This window comes from Lacerta agilis, chromosome 1 (assembly GCF_009819535.1).
Source record: "Lacerta agilis isolate rLacAgi1 chromosome 1, rLacAgi1.pri, whole genome shotgun sequence".
In the NCBI taxonomy this organism is placed as follows: domain Eukaryota; kingdom Metazoa; phylum Chordata; class Lepidosauria; order Squamata; family Lacertidae; genus Lacerta; species Lacerta agilis.
The window spans coordinates 41407700-41424503 of record NC_046312.1 but is presented as its reverse complement, the minus strand read 5'-3'; the positions used below and the strand labels follow the sequence as shown (position 1 = coordinate 41424503).

Below are 16804 nucleotides of genomic sequence, written 5' to 3'. Positions count from 1 at the left end.
CTATAGATCTAGGCAGCAAAGCTCTCCATTATGAGGCTATGCAAGATAGCCAAGCATCTTCAAACAAACTGTTAACCACATCCTAAATGCTTCTGACTAAGCACCACAACAGCAAATCCTGCATGTATGAAGCTTGCACACTCATCCAGATATCAAGCTAAAAAGTTCATTATTTATTAAACTGGGCAGCAGCAGCAGCACTATGTCAGTCAAGCACCAGTTTTGCAAATTGAAATTATCTGCAAACCAGCAACTCAAGAAATTTAGAGCAAAGCAAGTCTCCTATTGGTGGCATAGCCGTGATGCCTTTCAGATTCTGCCAGTTTGCTCAGAATGGTTAACAAAGTGCAAATTTCCTTAGCCCTAGAATTATGTTTGAACAGTAAAAAGTGCCTTGTATATTTTGTGATGTGAACAAAATAGTTACAGGTTTTTGTTGACTATTTTTTCACATATAAAGGGCAGTCTCCTCGATTCAGATTTCAAACGTTATTTTGGAAACCATTAGTAAAGCTCATACTGCAGTATGAATATACAGGGGTCATTCTGTACAGAATATATATCAATTCTACTTTTAAAATATGGGCTTCTTCCATCCACTTGAACAGGTAGGTGGTTGTGTTAATCAGACTGATGTTAGATACTGGCTACTCTCTGGCCATATTCTGCTTATGGAAGGTTCTGTAGTACAGTGGAGCCATAAGTGAAAAAGGGCTGAGGCACTCTTCAGTGATTCCTCCTTCCTGCTCAGATCTGACCTAGAGAATTGGTGGGCCCTTTGGAACAGCATGGGCAGCTGTTGAGGGGGAGGGGAACTACCCCAAATAGCCTTGATCCCTATTCAAAAACCTATTGGCAGACACACACCAGCTGGGATATAACTCCTTGCAATTAAGGAAAACAATAAAGGTAAAGCCTTCAAGTATACATCCCAACCTTGTAGATGAATCTGTTCTACTTCAGCTGAATCCTGTTTAAGGCAGAGTTACATATTAGGCTTACAGTTTACATGGTCTTCAGTATGTACATGCATACTAGGTTAGTGCAAGCTGCATTTTAAAGAGGTATGAACTGCACTCTATAGAGTGGTGTGGGTAAAAGATTGCCAGGCATACCCATCTAGAATAGAAGCTTCCAAACTCAAAAGTAGCGTTTATAATTAAGAGTGAAACCATGTAACAGGCTTACAAGTTTTTAAAAGGTTTTTTTAAAGAAAAAAAAAGAACATTTGCAGGAGACACAACACTTGCTAGGTGTTAGGATGCTTTGTACCTTGCCAACATTCCCCCAAAATTTGACACATCTAACCAACTTTAGGTAATGGCAACAAGTTTCCACAGTCAAATCTAAATTGCATGTTTAGGTTGAACCTGGCCCTGTTCACAGTCTCTGAAGTGTTCCCTTTCACACCGGAAGTTCAACTATATGCTATCTATTGACAAGGAGGACAGGGGTTCATCCACTTCCTCATGCACACTGCATCTTTAGCCCATGACCACAACAGGTTTCTGCCCTAGTTGCATCAATTCGTGGGGGGGGGGGCACAAAATAGCTATGCAGAAATTTAAAACAGGCTCCTCACTAAAGCATTCAAGTGCCAACTTCCTTTGAGGAATTTCCTAACATTTTAAAGAGAAGCTCATCATGTCAGGTAACTCCCTGCAACACAGAGCACCACAAACCTATTTGGTTAGTACCATTTATTCTACTATACAATACTTGCTAATGCAAGTAGTTCCTATTACATGCAAACAGTTATTGCTACTAAAGTTCTATTGATTAAGTCATCTTATGGCTTTATTTGCATCAGGGATTCTTTCCCCCTACATACTGTGCTATTTTGCATTCCAGTTTCAGAGGTATTTTTCCATCAATTGATTCTCCCAAGCACTAAAAACTATTACAGAACCTTGGCTGAGCTCAGGTCCTCACTGCTCATTTGTAAACAACCCACCTTCCCAAATTTCAAGGGAGAATAGGCAGAGACCTTTAAACATAGATCTCTTGTTTTGTGGTTAATTAAATGTTTCCTATGAATTTTTAGCCAATGGTAAACCAAAACCAGAAATATTTTTTTCCCTCACCAAGGTGGCCATTTACAGACAAGACCAAGAAAAAGATGCAGTATCCTCTTTAAGCTACAAGTAGTTGCTTTCTAAAAACAGAATCAGAGCAGTCCAGACTACAGGATCTGCACAGAAAAAACAGATGCATGACTTGCTGATCTGACTTATTTGAACTAAAAGCAAACTGATTCATCGGGATTCAGGCCTCATCATGGGACTGAAACTGCCTTGGTCGCACTGGCCGATGATCTCCGGTGGGCTAGGGACAACGGTGAGAGCTGTTTCCTAGTTTTGCTGGATCTCTCAGCGGCCTTTGACACCACTGACCACAACATACTTCTGGGCTGTCTAGAGGAGTTGGGAGCTGGGGGCACTTATACAGTGGTTCCGCTCCTTCCTCCTGGGCCGTGTTCAGAAAGTGGTGGTGGGGGATGAGTGTTCAGACCCCTGGGCTGTCACTTGTGGGGTGCCTCAGGGTTCCGTTCTCTCCTCCATTAATCCAGAATGCAGCAGCTAGACTGGTGACTGGGAGCAGCCACCAGGACCACATAACACCGGTCCTGAGAGATCTGCATTGGCTCCCAGTACGTTTCTGAGCACAATTCAAAGTGTTGGTGCTGACCTTTAAAGCCCTAAACGGCCTTGGTCCTGTATACCTGAAGGAGCATCTCCACCCCCATCGTTCAGCCCGGACACTGAGATCCAGCGCCGAGGGCCTTCTGGCGGTTCCCTCACTGCGAGAAGCAAAGCTACAGGGAACAAGGCAGAGGGCCTTCTCGGTAGTGGCACCCGCCGTGTGGAACGCCGTCCCATCAGAGGTCAAGAAGATAAACTACCTGACATTCAGAAAATACCTGAAGGCAGCCCTGTTTAGGGAAGTTTTTAAATCTGTGATATTTTAATGTATTTTAATATTTGTTGGAAGCTGCCCAGAGTGGCTGGGGAGACCTAGCCAGATGGGTGGGGTACAAATATTTAATAATAATAATCATCATCATCATCATCATCATCATCATCTTAATGACCCAAATAGTTGTACTTCAATGATTTAACAAAATCTAAAACAGCAAACTCCTTCAGGTGCTTTCTATGGAAGTAGAAAAATGAGAATCGTTTGCTTTCAAAAATGAATACTACCAATCTTGAATAGCAGTAGCAGTGTTATAATTTGTAATTTAGTCGTTTTTTTTCAACTTGATGAGGTGCTGCTCTAACATAAGGGTACTTATGAGCAAATATGCAACTAGTGGGTAACTGAGTAAAAGCTTAAAGGGTCTTCTGAATGGAGAACAGTCATATATGAAGGGACATCTTATGAGAACATGTTGTGGGAAAAATAAGTCTTATGTACACTTAAATCTGTGAAACTTTTTAGTCCAAGAGATCAGTGTATTTTCCCATTGTAGCAAAGTATCATTTGCTCACAAAAGGATTTGTTAAGGACTGTTTCAATTGTAGTTTCTTTGAAGTGCACTTCTACCTGCTTACAGATTCAAGATCCATGCACTCCACATGCTACTGATTTTATTCAGCAATGTATGCTATCATTGCCTAGAAAGGACACTGCATCCTTAGCCCATGACCATAATCTTGTCAGTTTCTTATGAATTACACCATCAGCCTTGTTTATTTGTCACTCTGAAATTGTAAAAAAAGTACTACTAGGCTCATGCACTGATCCTAACATGGCACTACAGTTTTGCTACAAAGCACTAATGCTTATGGAACTATACACATCTCAAAATGGAAGACATTGGTGATTTTGTTGTTCTCAAACAACTTGTAACATTTTGTCCACAAGTATTAAAATATATTTATATGTATATATTATACTATTGCACGTGCCCGGTATTTGTTTTTCATAAAGGAAAGATTTCCTGCCAACATGGACAAACAGATGCAGATCAAAATGTAAAATAAAAAGATTAAGGCAGTATTGCCTTGACACAGTACTTTTAAGATGCTACAGGAGAAGTACTACAAACGGGTTTCTTGGGCCATGTACAGCACTCATTTCTCCAAAATTTTAAACTGAGTAGTCAGGGGAGCTAGAGGGAAAGGGGATGGGGGAGTTGTTCTTTGCTGGAATTTTGTGCAACTGATATGCCATTTTCTCTTATATCTATCCTGACAATTTAGGGAAACGAAACATTTTCACCCTGTGCCAGCATATTCTTTTACAAATTATATCTGAGAGAACTACGTAGTGAAGACAACATAAAGTCTACCGACATAGAAGCAAATTATCACTACACTTGATGTCTTCTGAATTTTCAGTTCCAGAATGAGAGAATGTTTCATTAAGAAGCCTAACCCTATATCTAAAATCCCAATAAATTAAACAGGAATCCCTGTTCAGAAGAACCTAGAATGAAATCCAACTACTTTTATTTCTGGACTTCTATTTGAATTAGGATTTAAGTATACTTCAAAGCCAATCTAAATGACAACCATGACAATTTCCCCCCAGCAAGCTGACCCAAGTCATAAATCTGATTATGTTCAGCAGTTATAAATATTTACCTGTTGGATAATCTTCTATTAAACATTCCATTTTAAAAAACTGATTTGAATTAAGGAAAGCAGCTGAATAAATTTTCCTAAGTATTTATGTGAATCTTTTTATTATACTGTATAAAAAGAACATAAGATTAAGTGGTGAGCAAATACCAGTGTTTAGCTTGGGATGCTCCTTTCAAAACTATTAAATACCCCAAACAGCCGCTGTTTTCCATCATAGGAAATATTGCCCTTGCTACCTCACATCAGACATAAAGTAGCACTGAAAACGTTGATAACCAAGACTGACCATTATAACATGCACTCCCATTTTTTAACCAGATTGAAAATATTTTGAAGCCATTGGCAGATTTCAAACTCACATTTTCAGTAAGACTGAAGGTGCAATGCTGAGGGCTTCAGCATAAGGAAGTGGGGGAGACTTTTCTAAAACCAGGAATCAATCTACCCCCGCAAGGTGTGGCTAATAATCAGCTATTATTCCATGCTAAAGAAAATGTCCTATATGAATCATGTGCAATTGAGAAAAAGCATATTTTGTAAACATGTTAGAAACAGAATTTCCACCTTAACTTTCAGTGACCCACAGAATTAGCGAAGAAGCCCTTTCTGAGCATGTGTTGTCTTTGTATATCCAACTGGTGGGAAATTTCACATATATTTTACACTATCAGTCGGTGCCTTTGGGTAAAAGCTTGGAGAAAGGTATTATTCCTTTTGTTGCTGAATTCCCTAGGAAGACTGAGGATACCATGTAAAACCCATTGCTCCTGGGTTTGGTTTCAAGATTTCAACCCCTTGTGAAGGATCTTGCTAGAAAAGCAGCAACTCTCAGCATCCCCTCTCCTTTCCAGCAATTATGTAAATTTATATATGCAAGTTTTGTTTTTTAATAGTCTACTCAAAACAGTGAACAAAATTACTATATGCTACTGTGCTTCAACTGCTTCACAAAATGGCATCAAGATGGACACTTATAAACTGGCTCCTTTTAAAAGGAGAAAAATTCCAACACGGCAATTTTGCAAGCTGTTCCTCCCCCCCCCCCTTTTAAAGAAGTTATTCCTCATTTTAAGTACACCTGTATATCCTTTTATTTCTGCACAATCTTTTTTTTTAAGGTTTGTGTAACAAGTTCCAAAGATATATCAATTTGCTCTTCTCTAAATGCTATGTTGAGAATAGGCAGTTATTTTACCAAGGTAGTTTGAAAGGGGGGGAATGCCAATCAAATTAGGGTTATGCCTCTATCTATATGCAAAATCATTTATAGAGAGCAAAAACTCTGAACAAAAAGTTTGCATGTTTCAGTGAAATGTGAACCATTAATTTCAGTTGCTCTGCAAGGACAGTAATATTTTTTCTGTAATACAGGCTTTACACCTCCAATTCATGTTAAGGAGTGGAGCAGAAAATGAGCAGTGCTTCTTCATTTTCCCTCATGGAGATAAAGAGGAGTTTTCTTCACCAGAAGCAGTCAAAGCTCCTTTAGCAGCCTGTGTTGGGTTGACAGGAAAGGACCTGGAAACATATACACACGAATTAACTAATTAAAAGAGAAAGTAATTTCACTCTAAATTAAGTTGAAAATGACTTCACATATACATTTTATGGGAACCTTGGAAGTTTTAAAGATTTGGAGGAATTGTTTTACAGGTGAATTACAGTGCCTTTGACCCCCCCCCCCCCAATGGTATTCCAAGCAGTTCTTATTCTGGGGCCCCTCAGGTTTCACACACTAAGAACAGATCCTGATTGCTGTCGCCAATGCTATATACATTATGAGTAGTGCTAGAAGTCTACCTGGTAAATCATTCAAGATGTATGAAACAAGCTTATTTCAGGGATAAATGCTAATTAATTCAAATATTGCAATGGAATAAAAAGATTGCCAGAGGAAGAAAACTTCAGAGAATAAACAGCAACTGAGCAGTTGGTGTTTCATCATTTCAATACAGCACACTTAGATGATGAGCCGGTTTCATGTCATGAGGGGAAATGGGAGACCCAGATTCCTTCCCCCCTTGTCGGATGACTCCAGAAAGGGTTGGCAGACTCATCCTGCTAAGATGGAGAAAGGGGGGAGCACAGAAAGGCAGGCTGATGGAAGAAAAAAGAAAAAGAAAATCTGGGTTGCCATTCTCCCATGTGTTCATCTAGTGAAAGAGTGATGACTGTCAACCTGCAGTCCAGCTGGCAGAAAGTGAATTTGGAGACATTGCCGAGCCCACTTGGGTAACCAAGCAGGGCAGTGTATACACATCCAAGACTCCACTTCTCCTCTGCTGGAAAAATAGCTTTCAAGTGGGTAGTGGAACTTCTATCACCCAGATACTTTTATCCAACTTTATACATTTATAGATTTCTATCCAGACCTAAAATAATTTCTGTCAGTTCAGCTTAACACCACCTTTCCATATTTACTTACTGTTGCATAAGACTACTGTAATTTTCTGAATCCTGATTCTTTGACTACAACCACAAGAATGTTTTCCCCTGTGTAAGAAAAGATTAAGAGCTTTAAAAAATCATACATCAGGTCAAGCAATATCATAAAAAGCTAACTTTCATGGGTGGTTTTATTCTGGAAGGGGTTATTTATAGTTATTGGTTTTAGAACTGCACGAGAAGGAAGTTAAGTTGTCAGCAAATCTACTAAGTTTCTTAGTAAAAACTCCAAATGGTATGCTCTCATCTGAACCAAGAATAGTAAGCCCACAACTTACCTGGGGGTTATGTTCCAGGAATTGTGCCTAAAGCCAAAATCATGTATAGTCAAAACACACTGGGTGCAATTGCCAAAATATTTTCCCCTGTATGTGCACCTCCTTTTACTTATTTTTATTATTTTGCCAAATGGTAAAGCTTAATGTGCACTAGTTAAATGTGTGTAAGTTGCAGGCTTAATGTATAACACAAACACTATTCCTAGGATGCTAGGCAGCAAACAGCTTTCATATTATCCAAAGAAGGGTTAAACTGACACTTACCTTTTGCTTTATGGCTGCAGAAACTATCTATCAGCAGGAACTCTTGCCTTTGGCTTTCTGATAATTTTCTTATTCTGACTGCCAATCAAGATGGTGCATGCATGGACCTGGGCACACAACATGAAAGAAACTTAAGTTCAGGCCACAGAAAAAAATGTACCACATGTTGCTCTTCTTATCCTAAGATACTGGGTTTCCTAGTACAGTCATACCTCGAGTTGCGTACGCTCCATGTTGCGTACGTTCGACTTACGGACCTCCGCGACCCGGAAGTCCTCCCAGGAGTGCGCGCAACGCGCAAGTGTGCAGAAACATTATGCGCACTTCACGCATGTGCAGAAGCGCAAAACGCGCAAACCTCCAGGTTTTTTGTCGTCCCCCCCCGGGGAATTCGTGTTAAGCACACCCGTGTTACATAGCATGATCTGGAACGGATTGCATGCGTAACACAGGGTACCACTGTATTGAAAAAAGTCTCCATCCAGGGCTTTTCCTCCACCCAGGAAGAGGTGCCAGAACTTGTTGAGCTTTTCTTAGGGGAGTGCCCAGCCAAAGTTGGTGACCATTTTGGGGGGGGAGAAGACTCTCTTTGCCTGCTCACCCCACTGCCGCTACGCCGCACCAAAGACTGTGCCACTCACAGCCTCAGTTGCTCAACACGGAGTGCAGTGCCACCTGCAGCCTCTGGCACGCAGCCCCGAGCGACATGCCCTCATGCTGCAATGCTACAGAGGTGTCGGAACGCACCAAAGAGGTGCCGGAACCCATATACCATATTTTTCGCTCCATAGGGCGCACTGGACCATAGGGCACACCTCGTTTTTAGAGGAGGAAACAAGAAAAAAAATATTTTTCTGGTTTTCCTCCTCTAAAAGCCCTGGTTTTTTTTTTTTTTGAGGATCAGCTAAAGGTTTTGCAGCTTTTTTGCAAAGGGAAAAGCCCTGGTTTTTTGAGGATCAGCTAAATGTTTTGCAGCTTTTTTTGCAAAGGGGGAAAAGCAAAGCTCCTTTTGCAAAGGGGGAAAAGCAAAGAGGAAAAGCCCCATTTTTATGGGGTTCAACTCACATTTTTGCAGCTTCTAAAGGAAAGGGAGCCTTTTCTACAGTTTCCAGACAGATAATCTAATCAGCTAGTCACATGTCGCTGGGGAAACAAACAACCTCCCTCTGCAGCACATTCAACAATGGAGGCCTGGGCAAGAGGGCGGGGCTGAAGGGGAGCCAAGACTCTTATCTCTCTCCCATCTCTTGCTGATCAGCTGCTGAGCGGGGTCCTTTCAACACCCCCCAAGTCTTTGTAAAATAAAAAGCACGATCCTCTTTTGGCCCCTGGGGAATTCAGCTCCAGGGACCACCATTCGCTCCATAAGACGCACAGATATTTCCCCATACTTTTTAGGAGGAAAGAAGTGTGTCTTATGGAGCGAAAAATACGGTAAATCATGATGACAATGCACAGCCTGCTAGTATAACAGAAAATGTCCTTTCAAGCTGAGGCATAAATTATCTCATAAGTTTTGTCTTAAGGAATAAATAGAAGTGCTCATTGTAATCAATTGGACTATGTAGATGCAATGCTAACTATGCCACAAGAAGCTGACTTGCACACTCCTGTTCTCATCCTGCCCCTGGCAAATGTGACACAACTAGAAGCTTCTAACCATGATTAGTGGCAAACCATTATTTACAACAGTCTCTAAAACCCAACAAGCTATGCACACCACTTTTGAAATGTAAAGCATCTGAAAAATGCAAATCTGACAAGTCTAGCAGTAGAATGATGGATCACCTGTGAGCAGGGGTGCTCATCATACAATTAAACACACACATATACCTGGTACAGACAAACAGCAGCATTCTGGTGCTTATTCACTTTCTGCAATACACAATATTTTTAAAGGCAAAGAAGTGTGAGCACCCTTAGAAATTTCTAGCCACTTAAGATGGTCTTTAAATTCTCATAGCATCTTGCCCTCTGAAATTTCATTTTAAAAATCAAACTGCATTAACTACTCAAGAATTTTTTTAAGCATGTTGACATATTTAAATTCTCTGACAATTCTCATGATAAATTACAGTAACTGAAATGCTGAGCTACTTAACTAATAAGAAAGTAGGAAGGAGAGAGTGGGACAACTTGTCTGCTATACATACTACTTTCAGTTCTAGTCACCTCTCCACATATCTGAGAGTGAGATTTTCATAACAAAATAATGCATGATTTTCCAGTGACATGATGTAATTATACCCAATTCACATGAAAATCCATGGAAGGTGAAGATGCAAGTCAAGGTATTGAAACTATAATGCAAGATTTAAAAATTGGTTTTTATTTTTTAAATCACTGCTACATTCACAAATCAGGTTGTCTACTCACCCAATTAATAATATAAATCACCTTTACCCTGAACAGCAACACTGAAATGTTTAATGTATTACCAATACATTATCATGATGCTAACATGGCATTATGTAAAGCTTGGAGGAGGGGGGTGCCCAGGACTATTTTGTGATGCAAATCAATTTCCCAGAACAGTGGTTCTTCATTTACAGAATTTTGTCATCAATAAGACTAAGACCAAAAAAGAATCTGAAGCTCTATCTCCCTACTCCATTCAGCAAAATAAAAACTGGAAGCTACCAGTATGTTTTAAATTAACCACTTTGCACTGAGCAGAACAGGGGAATAGGACAGTTTAGTCAGCAGCTATAATGATTATAGTACCAAGCAGTTTTATTCTGCTTTCTTAAAATAGTAAATAAACCAATGAAGTGAATGATAGTAAAATGTAATTACTTATAACAGGTACTTTGGCAGTACTCAGCAGTAAAGGGCTGTTATATGGATTGAAATTTCTGTACTTCATCTAATTTAAAGCAAGATCTAATAATGGCACAGCACCGCTGAGACTCAAGTGCAATGATTCAGTATAACGTAATATCCCATTCTTCTAGATTCAGGTAGGTAGCCGTGTTGGTCTGACGCAGTCAAAATATATATTAAAAAATTGTCCAGTAGCACCTTAGAGCAGTGTTTTTCAACCTTTTTTGGTCAAAGGCACACTTGTTTCATGAAAAATATCACGAGGCACACCACCATTAGAAAATGTTAAAAAAATTAACTCTGTGCCTGTATTGACTATATATAAAGTAATTTTTCCCACGGCACACCAGGCAACATCTCGCGGCACACTAGTGTGCCACGGAACAGTGGTTGAAAAACACTGCCTTAGAGACCAACTAAGCTTGTTCTTGGTATAAGCTTTTGTGTGCATGCACACTTCTTCAGATTGTATTTTCCTCAGAAAGTCTGTAGTGTCACGTACATAGCTAGGAGCACTAATGGCATACGGTTTCAGAACAGAGTCCATATATCCAGAAGTGTGCATGCACACTTAAGTTTATACCAAGAACAAACTTAGTTGGTCTCTAAGGTGCTACTGGACATTATATATATATATATATATATATATATATATATATATATATATCGTAATATCCCACTGCCTTGGATCAAGGCCCAATTTCAACACAGCAACCACCAGCTCTGCAAAATGTTATCTGTTGTCATGCCAGCAAAGATGACAAGAAGATGGAGATAGACTTAGGAAGAGATCAGCAGTTATTAAAATTTTAGTCCCATTCGTGTCAGAAAGGCCAAGTAAAACCTGAACTGGCGTGTTCTGCAGCAAGCTTTGCTTCTCTAGCAAGAGAAACACAAGCACCTGCTATGCTTTTTAACTTTGGAGGAGACAGGATACTGCAATACCAACACAACAGCAATGTGTACTGCTGCAAATGACATCTTACTTCCTCGCAAGTACTGTACTTGGGTTAAAACCCAGTGGTGTTGGGCAGAAAGTTTTTCATTGCTATATTTTTCAGTGAAAAATACATTTTTTATATTTTTACTGTTCCTGTTCATAAAAATGCATTGCTTTGCTTTATAAAACGAATTAACAATTATCTGTCAAACAAGGCAGTTTCAAAGCTGGAATTAATTTTTTCCAGGGGAAATGTTTATATCGCTAACACCCAGGTTTTTGGGTTGCTAAAATAACAGTTTTTAGTGCTTTCATCTTTTCCATGTATTCCCCAGTGTCCTTGCCAGAAGCTGGGGTGTGTATTTGTGTTGAGTGCTGGTGCCTGAAGCAGTTGCTTAGCTGGGGGGGGGGGGTACACTGGGCGGCATGTACTTGGGTATGGCATGCCGGAACCCAAGGTGCAACCCAAATCCAGGCACCCCAGAGCACAATGTGCCACTTCTGAAAGCAGCACAGACCAGGGCTGTGCTTGCAGGGCACCAAGCTGCTGCATCCCCCACAGCCGCTGGAGGGCAGCTGAGAAGGATGCAACTGGCGCGTGCTGGCCCACGGGCAGTGCCAGGCTCACAGCGCACCTGAGCCATGGTGTCTTGGGTGCCTGCAGGCACTGCGCCATCCCAAAAAGCACTGTGGGGCTGGCCTCTGCCCACTGCCTCCACCTCAGTTACCCTCCAGCTGAGGGGGAAGCATTGGGCACACTTCCTGCAGGCTCTGTGCTGCTTGAAAGAGCAACACAGGCCTGCAGGATGCCAGAGCGGAACGTAACACCTTGGGCGCTGGGATTCCAGCCTTGTGCCCTGCCCCCCTATGCATGGCACCCAAGTGGCTAGCTACGCCACTGGCCTGAAGGCACTTGGAGGACCTTCAAACAGTGGCACCCAACTGGCTACTCTCCCCATCCACCCTTCTCTTGGGAAAGGCAGGTGGGGTACGTTGTGCCCCACTGTTTGAAAGGCTTGCATGCCTTGGCCACATCACCCTCAGGCCCTTCCCTTAGGAGCGTGCTTGACTTGTTGCTTGAAGGTTTGGGACATTTTCAAGCAGTGACAGCAACCTGGCATTCTTTCCACTAGTTCTTCGCTTGGGAAAGGCTTGAAATGCGCTTGGCTCATAGAGAAGGGGGCTGGCAACTACAGTTTTTGACTCTGCCAGTAAAGCTCGCCAAAAATGATAGACCCTTTCTTGGGGCAGTTTGAATTAGACCTCCATTTCTTCACATCTGTCTCTTTTCCATTCAAAGACATTTTGGCAGCTGTATAAATAAAATCTCTTAAGTATGCAATTAAAAAATAGATATTTCTGCAGTATCTATTTCAATAAGATGCAGCTGCTCTTTGTCTATATAGCAATGGATACAGTGCATACAAATTAATACATTCAGAATGCACTCCAGCCATCTGCTGAAGCTCACCAGCAATTCTACATGAGATCTGCCAGATTGTTCCCAGTGTATGTTTCAATGTTTTCCCCCAAAGCTAGTCATAATTTATTACTTCATTGCAGATGGGCTCCTATTTCCTGACTTCTTTAAGAAAACAGCTGATCTGTCATTCATGCTTCTGTGTTACTTATTAAATACAGAATTGTAAGAAGCAATTAAGACCCAGGGTTGTTTTTCTTTTTAAAAAAGCAAAATTCACATAAAAAGTAAGTAATAATGCAAAGAAATACAGTATGTCCACTTATGCAAACAGGACAGCTGAAGCCTTCCTGATCACCACAAAAACATATGGCTTGTTATATTTCTGATACACAAGCACATGGAAGCTATGAAGTACAAGACAAGGGAAAACGGGAGCTGAATCAACAAGAGATACAGCTCTCACAGGAGCCAACTCCTGGGGGCTGTGGGGGCTTCGGACCCCACAATAAAATATTTGAGGGGGCCAGGGCCCCACCAAGTTGATGGGTATCGCCATTCAAATAGCATGTGGGAAATGCGTCATGTGATAGATTATGTGGGGCGGGGCTTACCTGGTCCCCCACGATATTTTATTCAAGTTGGGACCCCTGTCAGCTCAAGAAAGAAAAGGGAACACATAATCGGCCCTGCGCAGTAACGAAGACTAGTAGGCCGGGCTCGTCTGCTGCAGGCACCACGAACTCCAGCCTTCTCTCGAAAAACACGGGAGCTATAGAGGACCCCCCTGGAAAATGCACACCGACCCCCAACCCACTTCTCAACACTGGAAAGAAGGCAGGAGATGGTTTCGCCACTGGGACGCCCAGAGAGGCCAAAGTACCCGCAGCGCGTCGTCAACCCCACCAGCAACCCCACCCGCTCGAGTACTAGAAAGGTCGCTCTCTTTCTTGGCCGCTGCACAGCCGAGGGTTCCTGGAGCACCTTGCCCGTGCAGGGCCTCACCAGCAAGCCCTCACTCACGGCCAGCTTTGGGGAGGTAGGAGAAAGGGAGAAGGGGGAAAGGAGGGGATCGCCCTGGCTTGGCCACCAAGGCCAGGCAGCGATTCTCGACCCCCTTGTTCCAGGCGCGGCCCGCTTACAAGTTTGCGGCTCTGGAGGCAGAGAAAAGCGAGCTGCTTCCACCTTCACAAACCCGGGAAGAGGAGGAGGAGGAGGGAGGCCCCTGGTGAGGTAAAAGGCCAGAACTGAGGTAACAAGAATAAGCGCCGGACACAAGAACTTGTCTCTCTCCAGCGGCACAGAACCAGGACGGGCACGTACAGAGAGCAGGTTCTGGCCGGCTTAACGGACGGGCTTCGCCAAGTGAGCTCCAGGCTCAAGGTTGTTGTTTTTTTCTGTCCAGCGGGCCCTCGTGCCCACGAACCTTCTCCACGGAAGCCCCTGAGCCCGCCATGTCTTACCTTAGTTAAGGCCCCAGGGCCGCAGCCCACGGCGCTCTCCTTCCCTTTCCCCTCACTCCGCCATCTTCCCCTCTTTACTTCGAGCGCCCAATGGGAGGCCGGCGCAGGGCGACGCAGCGGCCGTTCTACAGAAAGCGGGTCCCACCGAGTGGGCCGCTATCCTGTCACTCACTTCTCTGCTTTGGGTTGCCATTGGGTAGCCTTCCCCAAACGACAGGGCACGGAGAGCCGATTGGCCAACCGCGATGTGGTATACGCCTTCCTCCTCACGAGTCCTATCGCCGCGTTGAAGAAGTGGGACGGCCGGGAGGCGGGTGTTAGACGCTCGGTGTACTCTGTCGTTCAGGGCGCCTCCTAAAGGAAGGAAGGGGTTGTGCGTGGTGGCGGGAATGCGCGAATTAGAAATTGTACTTTTGTTTATTCTGTTACATTTTCCCCCGCAGCTCCTCCTCTTCGTCTTCGCTCAGTAGGATGCTCGTGCCCACTGCCACGAATTGGCTCAAGTGAGTGCGTCCAAATTGAATGGGAAATGTAGAGCTGGATCTTTCAGTGTACAATAGGCGATCTTACTTGATGGGCTGATAGGGAACTATAACCGGCCTCAATCCTAAACACACTAGGCCCACCCATAAGGCAAGGTGCTGTAACTGCCTCGGGCATAGAGGCAGGCAGATTCCTCCCTTGTTTCTGGTCTAGATCTTCACTCACCCCTTCTTCACTGGCAGGAAGGGAGGGTGCCATTTTGTGGTTTGCCAAAGTGTCTTGGGTTGACCCTGCCACTTACAAGAAGCTAGACAGTTCTCTCAGCTTTAGTTCTGGGTCTCCTGCAAATTATACCGGGGAGAATAAAGGGTGTTAATTAGCTAACCTATATATTTACCTGAATGTATTGTTAGTCCAGTGAATGTATTAAGTATAAAAGTGCCCCTGTTAAGCTTTTCTGTATGAAATTGCTCTGTAAAGCTGTGAACTTTGATCTGCATTGTACTTCTCTCTGGCAAGCTTTGCCTTACTAAGTGTCTGGAGATAAGAACAGTAGACCTTACGCAGAGAGTACTGTAGCTGTCCTTCATTGAGAGGAACTGTTGTCTAGGTCAAGAGATAGGATGGCCTTGCTGGAGTGCGCATGAACCAACTCTGGCTAAATGTCATTTGCCTTATATGTACAACAGGAAATGTTCCTTATATGGACAAGAGGAAGTTTTCCGAAGGTGGGGGGAATGAGTTGGAAAACTGTATAAGAACTGCTGGTAAACTGACTAACTTTTGTACTTGCTTGGCTATCTAAACACCCAGGTACCTCTGCATGCAGAAATTAAATCTTTCTCTCTCTCTGAAGCCAGAAGCCTCAGGTTTTTTTTACTTCCATGTTCTCTCACCGGGCGCAACAATGGGAACCCGTAGGGGCAAATAAGGCTCCATAACGTGGTGCATTGGCCGGGAACCCTTCGCTGTTCCCCGGGATTGAGAAAACAGGGAGTCCGAGGCGTCGCTGCACAGCAGAAAAGGCTCTCCTGGTCTGGCGTTTGCTGGCCCCAAGCGCGCTTCCTGCCTGTTTGTGGGAAGGGACTGGCTCACCCCAGGGGGAGAGCCAAACTGCACCGTGGCGACGGGAGAAAGAGAAAGCGGCCGCAAGGGGGGAAGGGAAGTAAGATCTGCAGAGGACAGGTAAGCTCCACAGGGGGAGCAGCTTCCCAGGGAAGGGGAAGCGCAGGATGCGATCGATCCTGCAGCGGCCGTGTGCCGTAGAGGGCCGCCGCTAAAATCCGGTAGTGTGCAAGTGGATTTGCCACCGGAGCCTGGCCGTGAGCCATAGAGGGCCGCCAGGAGCCTGGCCGTGAGCCATAGAGGGCCGCCAGGAAGGAGCCAGCAGAGAGCAAAAGAGTGCCGTTGGCTGTGGGGAAAAGAAGGGGGGTGCCCTCTCTGAAGAGAGAGAAGGGGGTTAAGAATTTTTCAGAGAGAGAAGGGGGTTAAGAATTTTTCTGTGATTTTACTCTGTGTATGGGAATGGTGTGGGGACGCTCCAGTGGATGTATTGAGTGAATGAGACGCAGGAACTCAGTGTCCCTAGCGAAGCGGAGAGTGTGTGCATGAAAAAAGTCTGGTTAGGTGGAAGGAGTGTCCCACTGTCCCAGGTTGAACCTGAGCTTGCTGAGATGGGGAATTGGAATTTTTGTTGCTGTGTAAAAATTTATGACTTGTAATAATTTTATGATTTTTCCTTCACTATGTGTGTGTTGTATGAGATCTGTGTTTGCAGTGATTGTGCAGTGTGATTTTTGTGAGTTTTTCTGTATCTGTAGTGCCTGTGTGTGTGTGTTGGTCCCTGTTTGAGGCTTGCATTCATTTTGGAAAGGTGGGGCAGAAAGCAGCCCTAATCTGTGGGTTCCCAAACTCTGTGTTCCTAAAATTGTTTCATTTCTTGCTGCATTGCCAACGAAGTCTGGGAAGTCTGTTTTTTTCCTTGTATATGTGGCTGCACAATTTGTATTTGTTGTTTTGTTTTGCTGTCCCTTCAAGGAATCTGTTTGAACCCCAGGGTTTGGTGAGTGTGTTTTGGAAATTGTTTGTGTGCCAAGGTA

The 16804-nt window shown here is 43.4% G+C and overlaps 1 long non-coding RNA gene across 1 annotated transcript; it reads right to left on the bottom strand.

The window, feature by feature from the left end:
- Window positions 1–5631: 5631 nt before the first annotated feature.
- Window positions 5632–14347, bottom strand: LOC117044783. The gene is made up of 4 exons (XR_004426354.1): window positions 14223–14347; window positions 7577–7683; window positions 7015–7082; window positions 5632–6107 (listed from the first exon to the last, which is right to left on the bottom strand). It is a non-coding gene; the product is annotated as an uncharacterized LOC117044783 (long non-coding RNA).
- Between the last annotated feature and the right edge of the window lie 2457 nt (window positions 14348–16804).